General features: G+C 42.0%; 2 protein-coding genes across 7 annotated transcripts in view; one reads left to right on the top strand and one right to left on the bottom strand.

Moving 5' to 3' along the window:
- Positions 1 to 23,942, top strand: part of KYAT3 (kynurenine aminotransferase 3) — a 411,900-nt gene that overhangs the window by 252,367 nt on the left and 135,591 nt on the right. The gene's annotated exons all lie outside the window — the stretch shown is intronic.
- Positions 1 to 23,942, bottom strand: part of LRRC8D (leucine rich repeat containing 8 VRAC subunit D) — a 51,816-nt gene that overhangs the window by 17,988 nt on the left and 9,886 nt on the right. Inside the window, exons 2-5 of one of the 6 annotated variants that reach the window (XM_040072758.2) lie at positions 22,162 to 22,301; positions 9,451 to 9,565; positions 9,304 to 9,332; positions 9,009 to 9,182 (exon numbers count right to left, since the gene is read on the bottom strand). The exons of 1 other annotated variant lie outside the window; for it this stretch is intronic. The gene's annotated coding sequence lies outside the window, so the exon portion shown is untranslated. Of the gene's footprint in view, positions 1 to 8,908; positions 9,333 to 9,450; positions 9,566 to 22,161; positions 22,302 to 23,942 lie in introns of those variants that run through there. 4 more of the 6 variants (XM_040072756.1, XM_040072759.2, XR_009208140.1 and 1 more) reach the window with 4 other exon arrangements.

Below are 23,942 nucleotides of genomic sequence, written 5' to 3'. Positions count from 1 at the left end.
AACATTGGGACGACTGCTTTATTTACATTTTCCTGTTATCTCATCGCACACTTGGACCACTGCCTGTGCGTGTGGGTGTACAGCAATAATATACGTATGACTACATACCCATCAGTCAAAGAGTTTGGGATTTGTCACGGCCAGACTGAAGCCATCCCTTTAAGATAAAGTTTTGTAACAGTGTGTCTTTGACCAAGAGTTCTGCCTGCCAAATCATGCCTGAAGTACATTTTTTCTTTAATAAGAAAAATTTTATCAAGGCCCAGAACTGCATGATAGGTTTTGTTCCCTTTTAGACTAAACAGCAATTCTAATCTCAGTTTCAAGTTCCTCAAAGGCTAAAAGAAAAACCCTTTCTCTTAGATATAAAACCACCAAGCAGCTTTGGATTAATGAAAATTTAAGTAAATTACTCCTTTAAGCCTTCAGCGGTTTCAATTTCCCAAGAACAGATTTGCTTTAGGAAGCCAAATGAAGCACTGTTCTCAACCCCATCACAAAGCTCGGGACATCCACACGTAGCACCCACTGACCTAGCAGTTAAGACCCAAAATGGTGATTTTAAAAGGCGGGTGATGTGCTACTAAATTCTTGCATATGGACACAGCCATGTCCATGTCTGCTATGAAGAAGCCCTGGATTATAGCACCAAAGTTGGATGCTCGCTCACCACACGTAAGCAGGCACTGTTGTTGCAGCCTAGTCTTGAAACACGGCTAAGAGCTTATTGTGCAGCTCGCTGTGCTCCGAGTGGCAGAGCCCCTGTTGGGTTAAAGCACTCTGTATGAGACAGGGCACTGTGACAATGCTGCTCCTGGCTCAGTAGGGGCACCCCGTCTGGCTCCTCATGCTGTGCCTCGGATGCCACTCACTGCCTTGCACAATATCTGAATTGTATGTTCCGTGCGCCTTGCACCTCCAGCTCCTGTGTCTTGGTCAGTTTCTTCAAACTGATGCAAGCAAACAAAAAAAAAGTGATTTTTGGACAAGGCAGACTCTGCTAACACTTGATATTTCTAGTGCATAAAAAGTTCAATTCCCTAAACTAGATCAAAGCCTTACTCCATTATGCAGTGTGTCATCCTGTTTCAAAAGGATTATGGCCCCAAAATTCCGCTGAATTGCATCAGATTTCATACTGTATAACACAGAAGAGTTTTTGAGGAAGGCAGAGTTTCAAGACTGACCAGTTATGAAAAGGAAGAACGTTTAAGTTTCTGCCATGGGCTAGAAATTGGAATAAATCTTTTATTCTCTACATCAGCAACTCTGATCTCAGGAGTAATCGCAAAGTAAAGTCATCCTAAAAAAAAGTTTTCAAGCATTGGCAGTGTGCTGGAATTACTCCTTACTATGCAACTCGACTATGAAAAGTGATTGAACAAATGTCTCATTGAAAGATACAAAGTAGCAGGAAATTTTGGTATTTCCATGCCGGTGTACAATTCACAAGTAAAACCACTTTTTTCCAGTTACTGAAACTCTTCCTTTGGGAGTGTAGCCAGGTTCTCCACGCATAGCTGATCTGGGTATAGTGCTTCTTAGTGCACCACATGGACTTACTTGCTGAAGCTGGACATATTCACTGATACTTACTTTGCCAAATTACGAGAAGCAACTTGTAAATAAAGCTTTACTTTTACCCCTGAAGCGGGGGAGAAAAAACTGACTGTATGAAATGAGTAATCATGATGTGGTTTAAAACAGAAACAAAATCCCCATCAAAACTTAAAACAGTTATGGAGGTAAAGGCCAACAGGATTAGACTACAAGATCTCAAGTTATATAAATAAGAGCAATAATGCTATTATGACTCATTCATTAGGGAATCTTTATTGCCTTCAGTTAACAAAAAAAATAATGTGATGATGGCACTGTTTGAAATTAAGTGAGATAAACTGGTTTCTTGCCTCTGAGTTGCTGTTTGTGAATAGCTGCAATTTGACCAGAGATCTCAATAAATCTTCACTACAACACAGACTCAAAAATGGAAGTTTTTTAGCAATGAGCAAAAGCATAATCATATTAACATAAAACATTCAACTTTTCCCAGTGAGACTTACACTTGAGCTTTTTAATTACAAGGTCTACACCTCTATCATCTAAGGCAAGGACCAGCAAGGAACAATCAACCACGCTGCAACAGCACAGCCAACTACTACAGTTTTTTTCAGTCCTCCTCTGTGACATCTGTCACTGTCAAAGCCACAACACACTAGAGGGTCTGATCCTCCAACTCCTAGAGAAGGTCTCCCTGCCAACTGTAACACCATCTCACCAACCACTTCAGGGCAAACTACTTCTTCTCAGTAATTTTAAGTCACTGAAAACCCACAGGACATAAAATTACAAATTACCATAACCATGCCAAAACCTAACATGGCCAAAACACAGCAGCAAAGTGTAGCTATTTCTCTGTAGACGAAAGCCAAGGGATTTCTAGTGTTTTATTTTCTCTAATGCACAAAACCTAAATGCCAGCAGCGTGCTTCTTGGTGGAAGCCCAAAGACCACTTAAAAGTCTCCATTTTCAAGATGACTTAGACTACATAACTTATTTCATTACTTTCCCCCCCCTTAAAGTACAAAAGCAGCTTCAGTTTCCTCTGTGATCCCCTCTGACTCTTGGAACTCCTGTGGGTAGACAAGAACAGCAAGAGTTATGAATACAGCTCTTATTTGCCATTAAGTGAACATCTTTAATTTATGATTACAATTACATTACAAGATGCACATATACACAAATGTGTCTTACAGATCAAGACATCTTTCCACAGTCAGAAAATGATGCAATTTATTCAGTCACCACGGTCCAGATCAGACCAGTGACACTGTAAGACATCACACAAACAATACAACAGCATGTTCTGAAGAACTACTGAAAACTCATTTAACAAATAAAAGCCATCTCGTAAAAAAATCCCATGAGAGTCTTTTGCTGCAGTATATCATCTGTGTTTTAGACTCGGCATTCAAAAACATTTAGCTTTTCTACAACCAAGAATTTAACTTGTGCTGGAATGACTGCATGCAGGGAAAAATATGGCAGTCATACAAAAGCCACAAAATATCACAATTCACTGTGTTTCTTGATGCAGCTCTTAAGAGCCAATTCATGGCGTCTGTGACTTCAATGTGGTGTTTTCCTCTGTTCACAGTCCAGTATCTTGATTCTTTGCCAGATTAGCAATACATTAAGCTAGAAAGGCAGACCTTTCTTCCCCCTAGAGGTAGGACTGATGAGTTCCTTTTATTCTTGCAAAGAACTTCAAAGAAAGCCTGCTCACTGGTCCTCATCTTTGCGCCACAAATGGCGTGACAACAAAATAACCATTCCCATCTACAAGGACAGCAACGCTAAAATGCTCTATCTTTTGAACCTGCCCAAGTTTTAGAACTTTAACTACATCACCGTTTTTCTCATGTTCTTGTTCTAAGACTTCCCTCTCTTTATAATCCTGCAGACTATAATCCACCCAGACTCGGGCGGTGAACAGACGTGGGCTGCGAGACCCATGCAGAGCTGATCGGTTCGCTTTGATCACGTCCCGGCGTTTCCGTGTGGACACAGTGACCAACACAGAGGAGCTCTCTGCTCTCCACGTGACGTCTCAAGAGCACACCGAGGTATACACTGCTCCCAGGGCTTGGAAACCGTGAAAGGGAAGCAGCAGCGAAACAACCCTCGCAATCATTATGCCTGTACCTGCACCTTCCCATCAATACTTTCTGTCCACTTGTATTTACCAGATGCAACTGTCACAACAAATAAAGTCGTGGGTGTGCCTGTCTCACCTACATGCAACCTTGGGAAGGAGAAAAGGGAAAAGAAAAACGTAATGAAAATTACAGCATTTGTAACTCTCCATTTAAGAACAGAGAGACGCTTTCTCCAAAACAAGTGTCAAGAGGTAATTACAAAGGAAATTGAAGACTTTTGTCTGACAAAAACACAGCTAAGCCTTCTTCTTCCCATAACTTAAATCTCCTTGCTCTATTTCTCCACTTCTGATGCTATCAATCCTCAAAGATGGTTTCTTTTTAAAGCAGATCAACTACTTTAGTACAACAGAGAAATACTGTACAATTATCATCACTGAAAAGCTGAGTGTTCAAAAAGCAGTTTGCTACTCTAATCCATGCATATTCTGTTTGTAGATCAGCATGTATGCCCTGCAAATAGAGGCACAATGACACATTTTAGCACACAGGGTGTGTTCTCCCTTTATCACCACCTCCCCTCCATACACACACCCTCAGTGTTCCTTCAGCCCAAATTACGCTCCTTCTTATATTAAATTTAGAAACAGAACTCTGAATCACCAGTTCCTGTTGTGAAAGGAGCTAGAAACAGATACAGCAAAAGACGTTTCCTAGTAAACAGCTACAGAATAATCAGTCCACCACATTAGATCCCACTGTTTCCAACACTTTTATAAACCCAGAACAGAATCATACAGATTTACGTGAAACTAAATAAATTTCCTGGACATCTAATCCTTCCTAGAATCCTATCAATTCTTACCCATAATGGTATCATGCAGCAGTAAGTTTCAGAAATTAACTGTCCGCTATAAAAAAAGAAAAAAAAAAGCAAACCACACCCAACCTTCCCATCCCCCCAAAATATTACTCATAAACTCATTGCTTGTGAGCCCGCTGGTGCACTTACTCCATTCTGTTCTACTTTTCCTCAACACTCCTTTAGATGCGCCTTCAAGAAGAGGAACAGAACGATCTAAGCTGCTGCTTTGCAAGAGAAGAACAGCAGAAAGATTCCAAAACTGGTTATATGCAAGAAAGGTCAGCTCCAGAGAGAGAGGAGTTCAGACAGCATTACACACAAGTTCGCCTGCCCCGCAGAGAGCAATTACTTCCTAGCATAAGCAGAGTGGAAATGCAGTCATGTTTCCCACTTTGAGTTCATGAAGAACCATATGCATGGTTAGGAAACTCTGGGTCACAACTTGTGGATTCCAGTTTCTTCAGTTGCTCTTGAAATATTTAACCGAGGAGCTACATATCTCAGGCCAAGAGGCACCACCCATGTATATGCCTCTCTTGTAGAATACACACCATATATACATATTTACACACATACATATATACACACACACACTTTCTAGCAGAGAGGCCAGATGATGCTCAACTGTGCAGCACACGTGAAGAACACTTTGGTTTGCAGGTTTGTATAGTCTCATCTATGACTGACTTACTGAAGTCAGTTTGACGTCACATATCACTACTCTCAATAATTTCTGCATTTAGCACAGAGTACACTTTCAGAAAATCAATCAGCCCTGGCAATATTTTGAGTGGAATCCACCACTTTCCCTCATTTATTATTTGTTCTAGCACTTACGCTCTCTCATTACAAATGCACTTATTTCCAATTGCCTGACTGCAGCTCCCAGCCATCAGTTCTGTGTCATTCCTGTTTGCATTTTAGCATGCTCTCCCCCAGAATGTGCTTCCCATCAATTATCAAGTTCCTCCACTTATCTATCAAGAAACAACAAACCCAGCAACAGAATGAACCTTTCAGGCTCTCCCTGTTAAACACCAGTCAGCCTTCAAGTATCTCCTCTGACTCTTGTGGACTCACTTCCATTTTCAACAGGTTGCTCATGATCTCAGAACTGTAAACGACTCACCCTCCTTTGCCCAGTGCCCCTCCTACACCCAAAGCTATACCCCTTTGCTGCCCTGCAAGACAGCAGTCATGCCCAGTTGTTGACTTGCTGTACCCCCAAGCAGTCTTCTCCCCAAGCTCCAATTCTGTCACCACGCTGAGGTACAATACCTGCAGGCCCCATGATATTTCAGATTATATTGAATTGCACCTTTGATTGATACAGTTCACCAGGCTGAGTGAATTTCGGTGTACAAGCTGCCTTGTCCTTGTTTACCACACTGCCTGGTGTGATGTGGCCTGCCAATTCTATCAGTACAGATCCTATCCTTGTCTCTACCTACTTGATGAAAAGGTTCAATGGAATCTGGCCTCACCTCAATCCTTAAAACAAGGTTTCTAGAAGCATTCCCATTTGACAATGATTCACCACAAGTGACTAACTTTTAAACATCCGTTAGTCAGTTCTTAATTTATTTACTTTTGCAATATCACAGAGCAGTAACATGTCAGGACAGGAGTCCCCAAGGGGCACAGCAGTCCTCACTGACTACCTCTGCTGCTGCTGAGAAAGGGAACAAGGACAGGACTTGGAAGGAGCCAGGGAGTAGCAGAAGACCACAACGGGTTCCACTGTCTCCATCCCCCTTGCATCAGATGCCTTTGAAGACACAGCTTTACTACATCTCAGAGTCCTGGTTGCTTTAAACTTTCCAGTATTTTGGTGACTATTAATGTCAAACTAGCTGGAATACAATTAAGTCAATCTCCCACTCTTTCCTCGTCTATACTGGCACAGCTGGTTTTAAGACCCTTGATACCAACAGTTATGAAAAACTGTCTGCATGCCTACAGACTTTTCATCAAGGTCTTCAGAACAACCAACCACCAGCTTCTAGCTGTGTAACACCAAAGTCCACAGTAGCTTTTCAGCTGAAGACCTGAAACAAGAATTGACCTGTAGTGGGCTAAATTTCCATGGCACTGAACATCTTTCCATGATGCCAACAGGACGTTCAGCACTCTGGAGGCAACCAAAAGTAAAGAGTGTACAAAGGGAAACAAACCTGTACATTTGCTGATCAGCCATTCCAGATATCTCTAAAAAGCACCTCAAAATCTAGTCCTTGACTGTAAAGATGAGGTATTTAGCAAGTAACCAACTTGGTAAGTCAACCAGACTGGACAACACAGAAATTCAGATTCCCACAAACAGCCGGGCCCTCACTCTGGTTAACAGCTTCTGCAAACGCAGCCATCTGCTGCTTGTTTGATGAACAAGGCAAAATGGACTGACCTCAGTCTGATCCCAGTGGGACACTGCCACAGAAACTGCACTGCTCCTCAACCAAGAAAGGCAGTGCAAAGCACATGCACTCAGAGTGTGGATACAATATCCTTCATCTGCCCAAGGTGAAGGCATCTGTGCTCTACCTGGAATTGCCCATCCTGTCAAACCTTAGTACAGAATCAGTCCTTAGTCTCTAGGAGCAAGAGTTTCACAGGGCAATAAAGCAAAGTATTCAGCGAGAAAACGACATTTGACTTTACACCTGCCTCAACAGTAAGGAAATCATTCAGAACCTTCCATTTTCACAACCTTACTTAAATAATATGCTAACTATCCATACACAGTGATCTGTTATGTGTTCTAGAAGCATGGCAGTAGCAGTCTACAGATGGAATTCTGCAGTTCAACATACACGATGGTCCTTTCCACCTAATCTCACATGGCTGCTGAAACTCATACTTGCATGAATGTAGTTAAATTAGAAATTCCTTCCTATGTTTCACAAGTCTAAATTCAGTAATTGAAAAGGCAATAATCTGTCTTCTTGCTGTACATCAGCCACTGCAACTTATTTTGCACAACTGAAAATGACTGAGGAAAAATACCTACAGCAGTTCAGACATTCCTTTCTATTAAAATAGGAAGAAAAGTAAAGGAAGAAAAAAACTCAAACCTGTCGCAATACATTGAAATGCAAAACTGGGAGCTCTGCCTATAGCTTCTCCAACAAATTCACCCTGAATTAGGCAGTAAATATGCAAAACTGCCAGTCTGCACAGACAGTTCAGTCTGAAGTGCACAATCCCTCTGCCAGATTCCTCTGACCCTTCCTCTCAGGCTTGAGGTAAACGTAACTATGCAGGTTGCCAAAAGCCTCAGATAACAGAATGTTCAGCCTTTTTCTACTACCCAGATTTTGCTAAGGGTCCCCGCTTCATACGCATGTCTGAAAAAAACCCACAAAACTTTGTATGGGATGGGAGGAATTTCAGTTTGGGGTGGAAGTCCAAGATTTGCTCAGAGGGCTTGTACTCCTCTAACTTCCTTCACCCTCCTTCCATCAGCTTAGAAAATCCCAGAAGAAATCAGCAGCTTTACCCACTAAAGTGCATTCCACTCACTATAAAAGATTAAATATGTGAACTAGAAGTTTCTACTGAAATTTTCAGTCATTACACAGTTAGCGACAGCTTGAAGGATGCCATCAGCAGCGTTTCAAAGGTCTATTGAAAACACTAAAGTCAGTTAACATCCTCTCATAATTTCTGCTTAAGGTTAGCAGTCAGAAGGTTGAAAAATTAACTCAGATGTAAGTACAAGGTGACTTTAAAATACAAGTGCTATTCCTGACTAGTAATACATCTGCATCCACATAAACCCTCTCAAATCCTTAAGAACAGCCTTCCTATACAATATAATCCACTTTGAGACTTTGTCTGCATAAGGCACTTTGGATTAATTCTTAAGACAAAAACCATGCAAATTAAAAACCTGATTTGATTAAACTGCTTGAGACCTTCTTCAGATGCTTTCCTTCAGAATCAGAGTGACTCTCAATTATTTTCCCTCAAAGATGTCGAACAGTTGAAGCAATTCACTTTAAATTCACACCTTCAGCTGACTGGAATAATTTCTTAATGGCATGTGAAGACAAGCACTTAACTCCAGAATGACACACAGCATTTACTTGGGAGTAACTATCCAAAGTATCTCCCTTGGGAGACAGGCCCAGACAACACAACACATCAGGACACTGGTTCAACACCAAACCATTCTAAGGAAAATGCAAGAAGCCACACAATCAGAAGAGCTTGAATTCTGGTAAATGGAATTCCTGATGGCGCATTTGCTAGGTTTTAGAAAGCATTTCTAGCAGGCACCTAGCCTTGGCTTGAAAAGCCTTTTATTCTGACACATTATGCATGATCCCTCTCCAGCCCTCCCCTCCCCATCCCTACCCTTTCTCCACAAGCTGCATTCCCCAGCTACTCTTCCAAACCCCAGCCTGTTGCCCTAACAGCTGACACATGAGGCATAATCTAAGACAAACTGTGACAGCCCCTTCTTGACAAATTTTAAGCACACCTGCCTACAATGCAAAACAATGCAGGTGCAGAACCGGTAGAGAAGCGCTTTGACTTCGGATGCTGCCTCCTCCACAGCTAGGCTCTCCTTGTTTCTTCCTGGGGATACAGCCTGCTGCAGATATAGATCAGCTTTGCTCATCCCACCGTTCTCTGTCACTGGCAAAAAATAGCTCTGGAGGGAGAGGAGGAGGTTTTCAGCTGTTTTCTTCTCCACTTCTTTCGCTCCTCCCTAGCAATGAAGGAGAAGCCATTTTCTCACGTTCATGACTTGATGTGAGGGTAACTTTTCTTACTCTGTAGAGCAGTAAATCCCCACGTGTGCCTGTAAAAGAAATGTAATAGCAGCCACAATGTTCCAGCAGCATCCTCAGCAAAAGGATCACCAGGATTTTCACAGAAGAGCTCAAGGAAGCTTGCTGGCATATTACTTGTTTCCTTACCAAAGGAAGCTCAGGAGTGGCTGGAGCCAAAAGGAGAGGTCTGCATAGATGCTTCTCCTAGGCACCACTGATATTCTCACAGGGTTCAAAAGAACCACAGGAGAGGGACATTTTCCTAGACAGTCAGAAATGGAGGAAAAAGCATGTAATATACTATTTTTTAGTTTTCTCATAAACAGTAACTTTATTCTTCTCAAAACACTGATTGACATTTGATCCTGTTATGAACAATTCTGAGGCCTCCCCCACAGAGCATCTAAGCTGCATCACATTAAAACTGTTCCTTTCTCCTTGCCTCTAGCATATTCCTAACATGTAAACAACTCTGCTGCACACACAAGCAAAGGCACAGCTAGCTAGTGAAAGCTGCAGTGCTAAGGGCACCATAGGAACCCATCCAACCCTAATAACCCATTAATTTCACAGGGCACCGTACTTATTAACTGGAAGCCAACTGCAATTAATGCAAATGTACATGTGAAAAATTATCCCGGTGGAAAAGCTGAAGGAACATTACAGACTTATTTTTCACAGACTGTCATGTTTCATAAGCTTTGTTACCCCCGTTACCCAAACATACAAGAAACACCAGTCTGAATGGTGGAAGAATTGTGACGGACTAGGAGAAGTGTCAGGAAATCCAGCAGCCTTACTGTCTGAGGATTTCAGCTGATGTGACACCACATGATAAGTAATTTTCTTGTGGCCAAGCCTCAAAACCCATAGGGACTATTTCTAGTTCAGCTTAATAAAAAGAAAAAAAAAATAATCTTACTTTTCACCTTTTCAACAGCAAGGTAATTAACATGAGATACCTTACAAAAGTTACCAAAGTTAATGCACAAGGATTGCTCAGCCACATACTTTGTGTGTGTTAACTCCCACTTAACAGGCTCTGGACCCAGACACTCAGGCAAGCTGCCCTGGTGAGTCTGGCTCCTTAGGGCAAGTTCCAGTAGCCAGATTCACCCGCTCTGCCGTGGAATCCTCTTACAGCACCATTGCTCAACTCACAAATCTCTTTCCGCAGGCAAATCTGATAAGGTCTGGAGGAAACACTGATCCATCTCTGACCCCTGTCTCATCCATCCAGGGGTTCTGCAGCGATCCCAGAGAAAAAGCTCATGTAACTGCAACTACTTCACTTCTCTTTAGGGACTTCTCTGCCTCAGGATGTTTCCAACGGCAGGAATCCAGAGCCAAGTGGCTCTCAAGTTGTGAACTAAAAACAGCTGCACTGCCAGGCTCCAACATCAGGACCTAGAGCAGGCCAGGGTGCCCAGGTTACCACTCCATTTTCCCCTTCAGTTAAAACAAAACCTGGTGATTTCTTGCTGTCCTTCTGACTTCTGCTGTCCACACCTACGTCATAAACTGGAGCAAATCAGTCATGTCCCAACACCCACCAGCTTCCTTTGGCCTCTTTCTCACATTCAAAAATGTCAAACTATGAATTCCAGACCCTGCTTCTTCCTTTCAGAACGAAAAGTATCACCCTAGTCACACACACACTTCTCCCCTCCCACTTCTTGTCAAATTCCACTGCCCATACTGACACCAGAGCAAGTTTTATATACTTCAGGCTGTGAAATCATCTACTTCTTCCCAGCACCCCTCAAGTGCAAACTGCTTTCCTGTCCTCTCTCTGCAAACCAGCAGGTGACCACCCACTCAATCCTGCACATGACGTTTACCAAAGGAGGTTTTGCTGGAGTAAAACAAGCATTCAACAAGGTCTAGTTTTATAAATCAGGTTACATATTCTTCCCTGCAGCTAAAATCTCATCTCCACATTTCTTATTTTCAGTGTTCTTACCACAAATTAAAGAACTAGTGGGAGGAAGAGCTTTATTCTTCCATATTCTGAGCCCAAATGGTGGTTTTGTCGTGAAGGTCAAAAAACAACCTTTTTACGAAAATTCCCGAAGTCTAATTCCAATGCTATCCTTGCAAAGGCTAAAATCCCTACTCATAGTAACTCTGCAGAATGCAGCAACTATTATACAGCATTTATAAAGCAGTGCAGCTAAATCTTAGCTTTTGACTACAGTAGAATAATGTTCACAGTTAAAGGAGGCCAAAGTATTTAATTATCTGCAGGCTGGAAATTTTAGACAAATCTTCAAAGACTGAGGCTTTGCAAAGTGCAAGGTTATCAACTGCTGTATCTTACATATCTGACAACATGCAATGTCACAAACACTAGCGCCAGAAGGTTGTAGCTGCATCTTGGTACCAAACATCTGGCAGCCTTTTTCTTTTTACAGAAGCCTGATTAGAAGACAACAGCCAAGCCATAGTTCAGAATTTATTGATTAAAAGGATCATTACACTGAAATGCAAAGCATTTCAGGTTTAACTTATGAATGAGCAACAGCTCAAAGTAAGATTATTACACACTTTCATTCACCTTTCACTCTTAAAAATAAGTAAAAATGAAAGTTTGGAGAGTGGCTTTTTGTACACTGTCAGCAAACAAATGCCTTGATGTATGTTCACCATGCACTAAATATTCAAGATTCAGTACCTAATTTGCTGAGGATTGCACATAGCATGCTTTTAATTAACCAAAAAGACAAAACACAGGTTATTACCTCTTCTAATATCAGAGTCACAAGATCTATCTTGTATCAAAGATCTGCCCCATACAGGAGCACTTGAGAGAATATCAATTTATCTTAAAGGATTCCAAAAGGTCACTGAAGCTTCCCTGCCTTTCATGGATTGGTTTTGACCCTGCATCTTTGACCTACTGCTGTTGAACCCCCCTCAAATAGACATAATTTATGCTAATTTAACTGAATTCAAAGGGCCCATTTTGAGGCATCCTTTCAGGGTTACACAGCAGTCAGCAGCATTCTTCACTTTAACACCTATCCCAGCATAAAGGCAGAAAGCACCCTGGACCTAGGGTTTCCCATTAAACACCCAGATCAAATACAAACCTGTAGAAATACAAATCCTTGACTGACAAATGCCTACTGAAGAAAAGCAAAGAACCTGTGAAAATTGCTGAAAATCAGGGATGCCATTACCCATGAAGCACCTGGTGTACCAGTGCACCTCAAAAAGGTCATGAGGCAAGCATAACCCTAGCACACTGAATGGGAACATCTGGCTCCTTCAAAGCACTGGAGCCTCATCAGAGCACTTGAATCAAATTTGACATTTGTATCTCTATAAATAATGTGTGAGCAAAAGCAAAGACAAAGCAACATTTACAGTTCAGGGAAAGACATCAAAACAAACACATCCCTAGTACTCAAATGTTAAACTACATGTGGGAATCTGATGATCTTTTGAATGGCTGAAAGCTAGGACACAGGAAAGGGCAACTTGTTTTTAAATTAATTATTAATCAATCTTTTCAGCCATCAAATCCCTGCAATGACTCATCCACTTGCTTTACCAAAGTCTAAACTGTTATGGGGAGACTGCAATTCCATTGGAACATCACCCTCCTGAATGCAATACTTAACCCTGTATATATGAGAAGGCATTTTAGTAGATTCATTCCCCTCCCACAACACCATCAAGTCCTCATTATAACTGGAGGAAAAAAACCAAACCAAAACAAAAAAAAACCAAAAAACCCCAACACCAAACAAACCCAAAGTAAAGAAAAAGAAAGAAAAAAAGAGAAAAGGCAAAACAGTATTTAGAATTTTACATTGAGAGAAACAAGGAAACAAGAGAAGATAAAGCTCATCTCAGTTAAACACTGCAGAGTCAATATTCTTCCAGTGACAGTATACACCGTATATAATACGAGGATTCACATCCTCAGAAATCCTCAATTATCATGTCATTGAACTACACAATTCTTCTACACTCATTCAGACAATTTCCACCGTCTGTAAAGGAATTTAGAGAACTGTGGATTGATAGAAGCTACTTTTTAAGTTTACAAAATTATGAACTTGATCCGTCACCCCACATCCATGCAAATCTCTCTTCAAAGTTTGACAGGTCTACTAAATAAACCGAGCTGCAAGACTGGAGCTCAGCTGGTGATACCTATGTACAGAGCTTCCTCTTCTCCCGTGCTAAAATTATACCAGAACATTACAACACATTTGCATATCTCCCACACATGTAACTTTTTGCCAGCAGTAACAAGACGACATCAAGGCTTAGAAAACCTACCAGAAAGAGATAGAACAAGAGGGTGGAGTTTCCTGCAGGAACACCCAGGCTGAAGTCCAGCAGCTCCCAGGGAAGGTGCTGCCCTTCGTTCCAGCAGCCCGATGCCTTTGGATCAGGCTCCCACTTGCCAGTGTCAAATGTGCAACTCCACCCAGGAAACAAAAAGCTTCCTATTGTTTCTCCCTTCTGCAGCCTCCTGGCTACTACCAGGAAAATCAGTATCACTCCACCATTTTTCCATAAGAATGACTTACATCTTTCTCCTTTACTACGCTCAGTCTTGGAGCTACCACAGAATAAGAGGAATAAGAAAAAAAAAAAGTCTCTGCTGGGTTATCTCCCTTAGTGTCTCCTGTATGGTTTTCCCGGAAATATTTCTAGTAGCAGCCCAGAGTGCTGCTGTTGATTTTAATCACGCAGAAGTAATACAGAATTCACATGACTACTGTCAGTTTGCCAGCCACACAAGTTTTGCAAAAAAATCAATTAAAACAATCTGATCTTTCAACTTTTACCTAGGAAAGCGATAAAAAATATTACAAAGGTAGCAAAACTTTGGACAAGGTTTGATTTACACATTGGTGCACAGTTATTTTCAAAAAAGCTTTTCATTAAAAAATAAAAATCATGACAGCACTGAAGATTTCTGACACTTCCTCTGAAGATGCCAGTGTGGGAAAAAAAATAATCTAACTGAGCCAAGTAAAATGCAAGTAATAAAAAGTCACAGGAAAATATCTGATTTGCCATGAATAAAGTGTTACTACGGTGTGAGAGTGAGTTAAGTGATTTCGGAAGCTAATAATAGAATCCAGTGTTATTCAAGGTATGCTACACATTAGAAATCCTAACTTGAATGCTCAAGTTATAGGGAGCCATGGCCCTCCTTCTGTATCTTCCCAGCGGCCCATTTCTACCAGTCCCACCCTACCACAACATCCCAATAGCAAAGCTCAGTTAAAATGCAAGTAGAATTAATCTGGAACTCAAAGCCAAATATTGTGCAGGAAAATTTGAAAAGAAGTGCAATCATGTAACAATAATAAACAGACCAAATACAATTCCCCCCAAATCAACAAATACTTGTTAATAATCATGTTAGCTGCAGGGAGAAGTGCCTTTGTAACATAACGTGATTAAGACCCTAACCCTCAACAGACTCAAATAGAAAAAAGTGAAATAATCAAAAATTACTTTTGTTAGTATCAAATTAGGCCAAGTACACACCACATACATGGGATAAGATCTACTCCAGGAAGCAGGCTTTTTAACACCAGCACACTTAATATCTAAATTACCATGGACTGTGGAATGGAAAAATGCAGATCCGCATAAAAGGAAGGCAAACTGTGCTTACAAAATAGCAGTGAGTCAGCTCCTAAGGACTGGTCTGTGACTGCTGTGAAAACAAGATGCACACTCCTTATGTGCACTCCGATTGCACAGAATGAAAATAAGCCCATCCCCTAAATATGCTGCAAATAGGGTAGATGACATTGCAGCAAAAGTGTCAAGAAACATCAGTAACACTGTTTAACCCATACAAACTTCAGAAAACATTTTCAGCCAGTGCTGATCCACAGAGCCTTTTAACCATACACACATCTACTCATGTTTGGGGCACTTAATAAGCAAGAAACACTCATATCCACAGCCTCAGATCAGTAACAGCTTATCTCAGGGACATCTCTAACTCTAAAAGGTCCTTGAGATAGTCTTTAAAGAATCCCCTTCTAAAATGCCATGACCCTTTAGTTTGTCTAGTTCCATCATCTGTAATCAGACTGTCTAGAAAACCAAGAATAAACACCAAGGCCTTTTGTGACAAGCTGTGAAACTATTAACAAGCCATTTAATACCGTAAGGAACGATACTTAAGTACTCCACACCTTTATTTAGAGAACAGAATTACATTTTCTCTCGTTCAAAAATCAAAGATAAATGGTGGGCTTTCATAATCTGTCTCCCTTTTAGCAAGTGCCCTTGGCTACAAGCAGCTCTCTCATTGACTATATTATAGCTCATTTTGTTGGTGCTGTTTAGGGATATCTGGGGGCTTTCTGGTCTTCTGTTCTTTTCGGTGTTTTCAGATGTTATTGGTGAACAGGGCTTTTCCTGCTATATTGATTACTTCTGAGAAAAAAAAAATACTTTCAAAGAATTAACGCGGTACACATGCAGGGAAAAAAAAGTCCAATTAAGTCAGTTCTATCAAGATTACTTTGTTGACAACTATTAAAACAAGGTGCTGACCACTGAATATCATGCCAGCACACAATGAATGGAAGCACCCTGTCCAACCTCTCTGAAAAAACAGAAAGCTGGAAACCAGCTCATTTCAGGGAAAGGATTAAAGGTTGTTTTTTCAGGTGTCCTTGCACACCGAATCCCTCTGCCAGACATCGCAGTTTATCACTGCTAAACACTTACACTGCAGAAGTACCTAGAGACCTCAAGCAGGCCAGGACCTCAGCATGCAAAGTACAAAATTGATGCAAAAAACTTGACAGCCCTTGCCTCATCATATTTTTCAACTTCAAGTGTTTTTCTTTCCACTAGCACAGCTATTTGAACAACCCAGAAAAGGAAAAGAAACTCAATCACACTGCAAAAAACCCACCCAAGTTCCACCACCAATGTATGAAAGTGCTATCCAACCTACAAGGAAAACAGAAGTAGCTCTGCCTCTCGTTAGGATACTACACATAAAGATCTAGGTGAAAGTTAAATCAAAGTAGGTTTGGGGCTTTTAGGTTGGCATACCTCCAACTATTCTAACAAAGACAGAAGAGGCTGTTGAAATAAGCTTTGTTTAATGTTTAAGGATGAGAGCTCCAATTCCCATTTTCCCATCTCTGACAACCTACACATATCCTTTCAGTGAAGGGAAGAGTTTCTCAGTTGCTGCCTTCAGATTGAACCCTAGCTGAGACAGAGCAGGGGTGCAAAAGCAAATGAAAAGAAAATTTAAATGAACTGCAGGGAGTGGAACTAGTGTGCTAAACCTCACGTTTGCATCCCCTGAATTAGTTCCATTAAAGGTGAAAAAATATGCAATAGATCTGAAATGAAGTTTAACAAAATGATAGAGTTCTTGGCAGCCTGATTATTTTAACAAGTTGACAGGCAGTTATTTCAGATTGTCTCAGTTTAAATACACATACCAGGACAGCACAGTCCAGAGGAGTGGGCCAACACACTCCTGCAAGGTTAGCTGTGCTTTATGTTCCGTGTTCGCCCTTCTGGCACCTCCCAGCTCCACCACCACCCACCTCTGTCTTCACAAATACCTAAATCCTGCAGAGGTTACCTGCAGCTCCCCATCCCATTGCCTGAGCTGAAAAGGAAAAAACTGGTATTGCTGTGAACTTGACTGCAAGTTACTACAAATCAGTGACGGCCCAAGGACTAGAGAGCACAGAGACTTCGGAAAAAACAGCCATTAGTCACCAGCCAAAAGGTGGTGACTTGAGAGGAGACTCTCTGGTTCTACCACAGCCCGTGGCTTCCTGCATCGCAAGAAAAACCCATGCAGCGCCCCTATTTCCAGCCCTTCCCATCTCACCCACGCCACAGGAATGTCTGCTGCTCCCAGCCTTTGGCAGCACTACCAGCACCTCAGCCCAGCGCCATGGGAGGCAGCAAGTCACCAAAACACACAACGTGCCAAAAAGGCAAAGCACATGGGACTGCCAGATCCAGCTGCAAATTGGAGAGCCGACACCAGAGAGCAGCTCGGGTACAAGCAGCAATCTGGTGGGGTTTGGGGGGGGAATAGTGGAGCGGTGTTTGAGCTCTGCCTCGGTAGCCTTAAACTACGATGCTTCCTCCATAGTAAAGATTGGAAAAAACAAACCAAACCCAAACCTGGGCAGTGCTCCTCTTAACTAACTACCACAGAACATCAAAACAGCCCACGGCGGGGCCTGGGGAAAGGGGCTGTATTAAAAATTTCTTTTCGTGGAATTGTTTTTCCCCCAATGTCTCAAATATCAGTAATGTTAACAATCATTACATTCCTTAAATAATTACTTGAACTCCCCATGAAAATTGTTTTGCAGTCTGCCTGGAAAAACATTTTACCTCAAAAGGTAGCAGATCCAGTTTATGAGCAGAAAAAAGAAATCAGTTTTTTTGCCCAGCTCTTGCAGAATGTAAGAGTTAACGGAATGGAAAAGAGACTGATGCTTTATTGATCAAAATAATTCTAATTACACACAGAAAATTTCTCCATGTTTCCAGTAATACACTGAGCAAAACCTACTTCATGAAATGCAGTCAGATAAGCAGAAAGTTTGGGAGCTCATTGCTCAGCAACAAAGGCCAGAATTTTTTATGTATCAAATCACCAGAGGCAGTGGAATGTTATAATTGTAAGCATATTCTAGCACTTGAAATAATAAATAAAACTAGAGAAACAAATATTATGTAAATTTAAAATTTTTCTAAAAGAGGCCCATAAAAAGCTGTGGACAGAGTAACACAATATAACAGCTAAACCACAGAAGCACTAAAATAATTGAGCAATGAAGAGCTGTTTGTTCAATTTTTCCCTTGCAAATCTCTCTCTCTTCTCCCCATCTTTACTAACTGAGGTGCAAGGCAATAATGTCACCAACATCTTATGGTATGTCCTTTGTACCATCAAGTGCAAATACAGCACTATGAGATGTGTTGGGCCCATCCACACAAGGAAAACCTGGTGTAGGAAAGGTCAGCTTTTCCCCAGTCCAATCTCTCCTGTGGTTTCTCAATTGCTGGACGTGTTCCACCTCTCCTGAAACCAAACTGGGTATGCACAAAGACAGGCTGATCTTACTCTTGGATGCAGCACCTCGCTACACCGATTCAGTGCTCCGAGAGAACGAGAACTGTGAAGGTGCTGCCTTCTTCAAAACAGCATCGCCTACCAAAGACAACAGACGAAGCTTGAGGGAGCAACACACTGAGAATCACTCCCCATCTATCCAAAAGGCACCTCCCGAGATTCCAGTCAAGAACTGAGGGCAGGTGGGTATAAAAACAACATTATAATGTGTCAAAACACATAGCTAAGAGTACTGCAGCCCACTGAATTTGATACACATCCAGTACGAAAACAGGCCTGTGAAGACAAAACCATGAAACAAGACATTACTCCAGGGAAGGCTGAAAGAAAGCAGTGCTGCATTTTGACCCTGCTCTGATTTTTCTCTGCTATAGCAAGCTGGCGACAAGCCCTGCCAGTGCCACCTCCTTCCTCCCCCGTGCTGCGTCGGTGCCACCGCCGGCGGCCAGCCTGGGCTCAGGCTCCAGAAGGAGAAGCTGGAAGCAGCTCAGCTCACTGACCCATGGCTGTGGGGACTGGCTTTTGCTATCAGTAATGGACAAGTCTCCTGTCCAGGCAAAGAAATACGAGAGTAAAAACAGCGAAAAAACCACCGAAGTGGGGCTGTTTTCCAGCTATTTTCCAGTTATTTTTCAGTTTCTGTCTCTAATGATAACATTGAAAATTCTGCTGGAAGGACAGGAAGAAAGAAAAGATAAACCAACATGAAAATTGTAACACTGGAGCGAGATACACAAAAGTTCTTTTCATTGCAAAGAATTACTCAAAATGACATCTATATCTGCACTAAGGAAAACACTGCTTCTGCCTTTAGGTAGCCTTGGCAATAACACTGTTGCAAGCAAATACCAGTATATCATTTTGGAGGGAATTTCAATCACTTTAATTTATTTGTCAGTTAATAAGCTTGTAATTACTCCTTCTGGTATTAAAACACACACAAGGGAAACAGCCCTTGCTCTCCAGTCCCCTCACCATACCTGCTCCTGGCAGTGGGGCAGCAGGACCAGCAGTCATTCTGGTTTCCAGCCGAAGGTCAGCATTGCTGCTTATTATGTGCATATAGTAAACAAATAGCTTAAACAGACAAGTTGTTCTTAAAATAAATCAAAAGCACATCTAGTGAAATGTGTTCTAAAATAAGCCAGCAATGTTTCAGAATATCACTATTTCCCCTGGCACTTCAGGATGCTGCAGCTGCAGAAATTCCTCTAAAACAATTCAAGACTTAAAGCTTATGCTCCCACAAAAAGAGGTTTCCAGACAGAAACGTATTATAAATACACACACACACACACTCCATCACAGTAACCAGACCAGAACACTTCCACAGCAAAGCCCCTGGCCACACTTTAACATTTTGTTCATTAAACTGTAGCAGCCAATATTTTTTTTTCTTGCTTCCCAAGTATGCCAGCAAAAGTCTTACTGCAAAAGCCCTTCTAGTGATTGCAATTTTTTTCTGCCTGCATAAACCATTCCTTTCACAGGACATGGTATAAGCAGTATTAGCAAAAAAAATTCCTCTCATACCAGTAGAGGAACCCGAGAAGGAAGTGGTGAGACCAGGTAACAAAAGTGTGCAAGCAGGAAGCGTGAAAGCAAAGGAGAACATTGCATCAGTCTAGCTTATGTGTACAGAAACAAGCAGGAAGCAGTAACTGCCCTCACACCACGTTTGTGCCAGAAGAAACTAAACTGCAAAGTCACTACTACAAGAAGTAACAGCACGAAAACACTGCACGCAGGTCAGACTGACCATCCTGACTGTGACAGACCTGGCACTTTGTTTTCTATTTGGATTTTTGTGTCATGTTTTGTGTAATGTATAATCTTGAGAAACAAACAAGACCTAGAAACTCAAGCAGAAGCCATTCCATTGACATCAAGAGGACACTAACCCTATTCTCCCCAAGAGTTCAAGTCTCAGCTGCGTTAACTGTTTCACTACTGATAAGATACTTAGCACAATTTCTTTGCTAAAACCTATCAGAAATCCAGGTCATCTGTAAAAGCCTCTTATGAGCAAAACCATCCACATTTTCCCCATCCAGGAGTAAACAACATCTCCACTTTTTCTAATGACCATCCTTATAATACAGACCCATCCTATGGCTATGTGAAAAATACCCAATACTAAAAGCAGAGGAGAGCGGGTTAGAAAACAACAAAAAAATTTAAGACATATTCACTACACTTTTAAAAGACTTGCCTGTTTCCACTTAAACATAAATTTTCTCTGTACTCCCTCTGCTTTTCATTTTTTTAAACCCCAGATCTGCTGCAGGTTATTCAGACTGCCACATCACATCAACACAGAAACCAGTAAGGCCTGGCTGCAGAATTTAGGTCAGCTCGTCTGTGGAGTACATAAGGTCTTCCACACAGCCATGAATTTCCTGGTAATGCTTCAATAATCCCTCTTCATCCTGCTAGGCAGATATTTCACTACGAACTGCTAGCTTTCCTCTAACTCCCCAACAAAGACTCTCCACAGGAGGGATGTTTGCAGGCAAATGAGCCACTATCTCTTCCTTGGGAAGCAGGAAGCTGGTTGTTGAATCAAATAAATGCTGATTCCTATATCCCAAGACAAAAAAAAAGTGAAGTATTCACAATGGAGGCTAGAAAAAGAGTCTTTATCTTTTAACCACACCAGGAAAGATATAATCAGAGCTGAAAATTCCCTCCAGTATGTTAGGAATAATTTTCTTAACAAATTTTAAACCCTCACTGTTTCCACCTGGGTCAATAAATAAAATAAAAAAACAAAAACGTGACTAATAAATTCAGACAGTCTAAGCAACAGAGGCTGGTATTTCTAGAGAGTAAGCATCACTTGAGGTGAAAAAACACTGTCTCTTCAAAGAATACTCCCTCTAACAGTGAATTACGTGCCACTGCCATCTCAAGCACTGTACAAGCCCACATAAGTAGTAGTCCTGTTCTTAAAGGATCTCTAATGGTACATAAAAATATGCAGTCTTTTCAAAGAATGGTCCTCAGAACAGGAGTTTCACATAAACTGGAAGGTACAGTTACATAAGACAAAAACCCCAAACTGAATACAATAAATCAAAACCTTCAGCTTCTCTGTCTTCACTACAGGATGAACCTAACTAAATCTTCAAGTATGACAATCTGAAAGATGTGAATGCAAGAATAAATACCAGTTTCCAGGAATGGTTATGGCCTCCTCAGCAAATAAAAATGTAGCAAGCAAGCAAGCTGACAGTTGGTTTTGTCTTAAAATCCAGCAGTCTGCTACCTCCCTGTGCTCTACAGTTCCCACATAACATACTGCGCATCAAAAGCTAGCACTGAAGTCTCCCTACTAGAACAAAGGATAAAGCTGAGGAAAACCCTTTCCTCAAGACATCAAACTGCTCTTCAACATTCAAACATTTGCTAAGAGTATTCCTAGCCCATTCTTTACAACTTACATGAAGCCTGAAAATGGTATTTGCGACAGGCACTGAGCTGTAGTGCACATTAGGTGTGTAAATCAAATACCCCAGAAAATATGTTGCATTTGTTTACATTCACCTTGGATCTGTGACAGAACTCAGACATGTAACATGCACCCATGTCAGGCCTCCAGATGTGGCTGTCCTTACTGGGCTTCCATGGCATCACACTCTTAACAAGACCTTCCAAAGAATGTAACTTTTTATAACTAATGATCATCCAAAACTAAACTCTGCATCAGACAACCTTTTCCATTACTGGCTCAGTACCTGATCAGGCTGTGCTTCTCCTCCCTCCTCCTCTGGCGTCAGCTGGGCTGAGCGCTGGCTCCTGAAGGCTCCAGCAGCAGGAATACCAAGCCACACTCTGATGATCACTTTCTCATTTTGACAAGCGCCACAGACTCCTCCTATATAAAAACAAACTGCTGTGAATCAAACTGGCCAAATAAAGTGGTCATGGTAGCGGGGGTCGGAGGACTGCAACCCTGCAACACAGAAGACAAAGGTTACTTATCCTTTTGCTGACAGTGCTTCATCTCTGGGGAAGACTGAGCACATCCTTGTTCTAAAAACTTTGGAACTACTCTAAATGAGTTGCCCTATTCTCAAAGAGCATAGATCCCAAATGAGCAATTTGTAATTTCCCACATATTTTCTTAAACATATTGGCTCATGCTAACTTAACCAAGAGCACTACTATTTCTACATCATCACCTCCCTACACCACCACAAAAGCCAGACCAGACACCCCAGCGACGTGGTAGCTGCACAGTGCACGTGCTCCACACAAACACTTCGAGAACACTTCAACCACTGCATTACAGCCATAGGCCAGGCAAGCAGACCACCTTGAGTCAAACGAGCTGCTTGGAAAAATCTCAGGAAAACACCTCTATCCTCCGAGATAAACAAAATAGAGAAGAAGTGGGATTGTCCCCCTCCTTCTTCAGCCCAAAACTTCCCCCAGCTAAGACCCAGCACAGCTGCCTTCACCTCCAGAGACACAGAGGCTGCAGGGCTGTGCAGAGCACACAGATGGAAAGCAACAACTCAGCAAAATGAACAGTCAGACTCCAGCAGGTAATTCATGAATATTTATTTTAGTTTGTTGCTTATTAAGTATGCCTTGTTATAAATCAAGTATTTTACAGTAATTGCCTCCAATCAACAAACACGGGGAAAGCTGCTACGTAAACCAATGCTGTTGCATATCCAAAAGGAGTCCCACAGCAACAGGCAGGATTCTACAGGACTCTCAGTATGCAGCCGGCTGGCTGCCACTGCCCTGCTGCCCATGCTGCCCCCAAGCAGCACTGCTGTGTGCCCAAGGTGGTCCTAGCACTGCCAACCACAGCACACTGTGCCAGGGGGCCAACAACAGAGCAGCAGGCCTTCACTGCAAGGGTAGCAAGCCCCAGGTACATGATACAGGTACAGCCCTCCAGAGCAGAGGATGCTCCGCAGCCAGGGACAGCCAGCTGCATCCCCTGCTTCAGCCGGCAGTCCACTGCCTCCATCCCAGCGGTGTCTGCAGCAGAGCTCTTCTGCCCTAAGGGTCTGTACCCAGCACCAAGAGCAGGGCACTCACCCACCTGAGCGGCTCCCAAACCACTGCAGAAAAAAATATAAACCAAGCCCCTCCATCCCCCCTCCAAATCTCCCTCTGATTTTTTTCTGAAGCTTTCTCAGGGGTGGCACAGGAAGCACACAGGAACTAGCCCTCTGTCAGGCTTTCCACTGAGATAAGTTTAAAGGTCAGCAGGAACCTGGTGTTCCAGGCTTCTTCTTAGCAGCAGACACCCAGGATAAGGAGATACGGAAAACACTCAAATCCTCAAATAAAATATGCCTCATGGACTTTTCTTCTTGAGGTGGTCAAGTGGTCTCAGGAGAAGCAAATCCTTTTATGCAGAACTGCAGTTTTCAGAGGCTCTAGGTTTTTTAAATACATGGAGGAAAAAACCTGTGACTAGCTACTTTCCAAAGGTCTACAACAAGTAGGCTTCAGAACAGACCTTTGGATCATACTTGAGGTCTAACAGAAAATG

Source organism: Hirundo rustica, chromosome 9 (genome assembly GCF_015227805.2).
Source record: "Hirundo rustica isolate bHirRus1 chromosome 9, bHirRus1.pri.v3, whole genome shotgun sequence".
Lineage (NCBI taxonomy): Eukaryota > Metazoa > Chordata > Aves > Passeriformes > Hirundinidae > Hirundo > Hirundo rustica.
The sequence above is the reverse complement of the archived record's forward strand: the minus strand, read 5'-3'. Positions and strand labels throughout refer to the sequence as shown.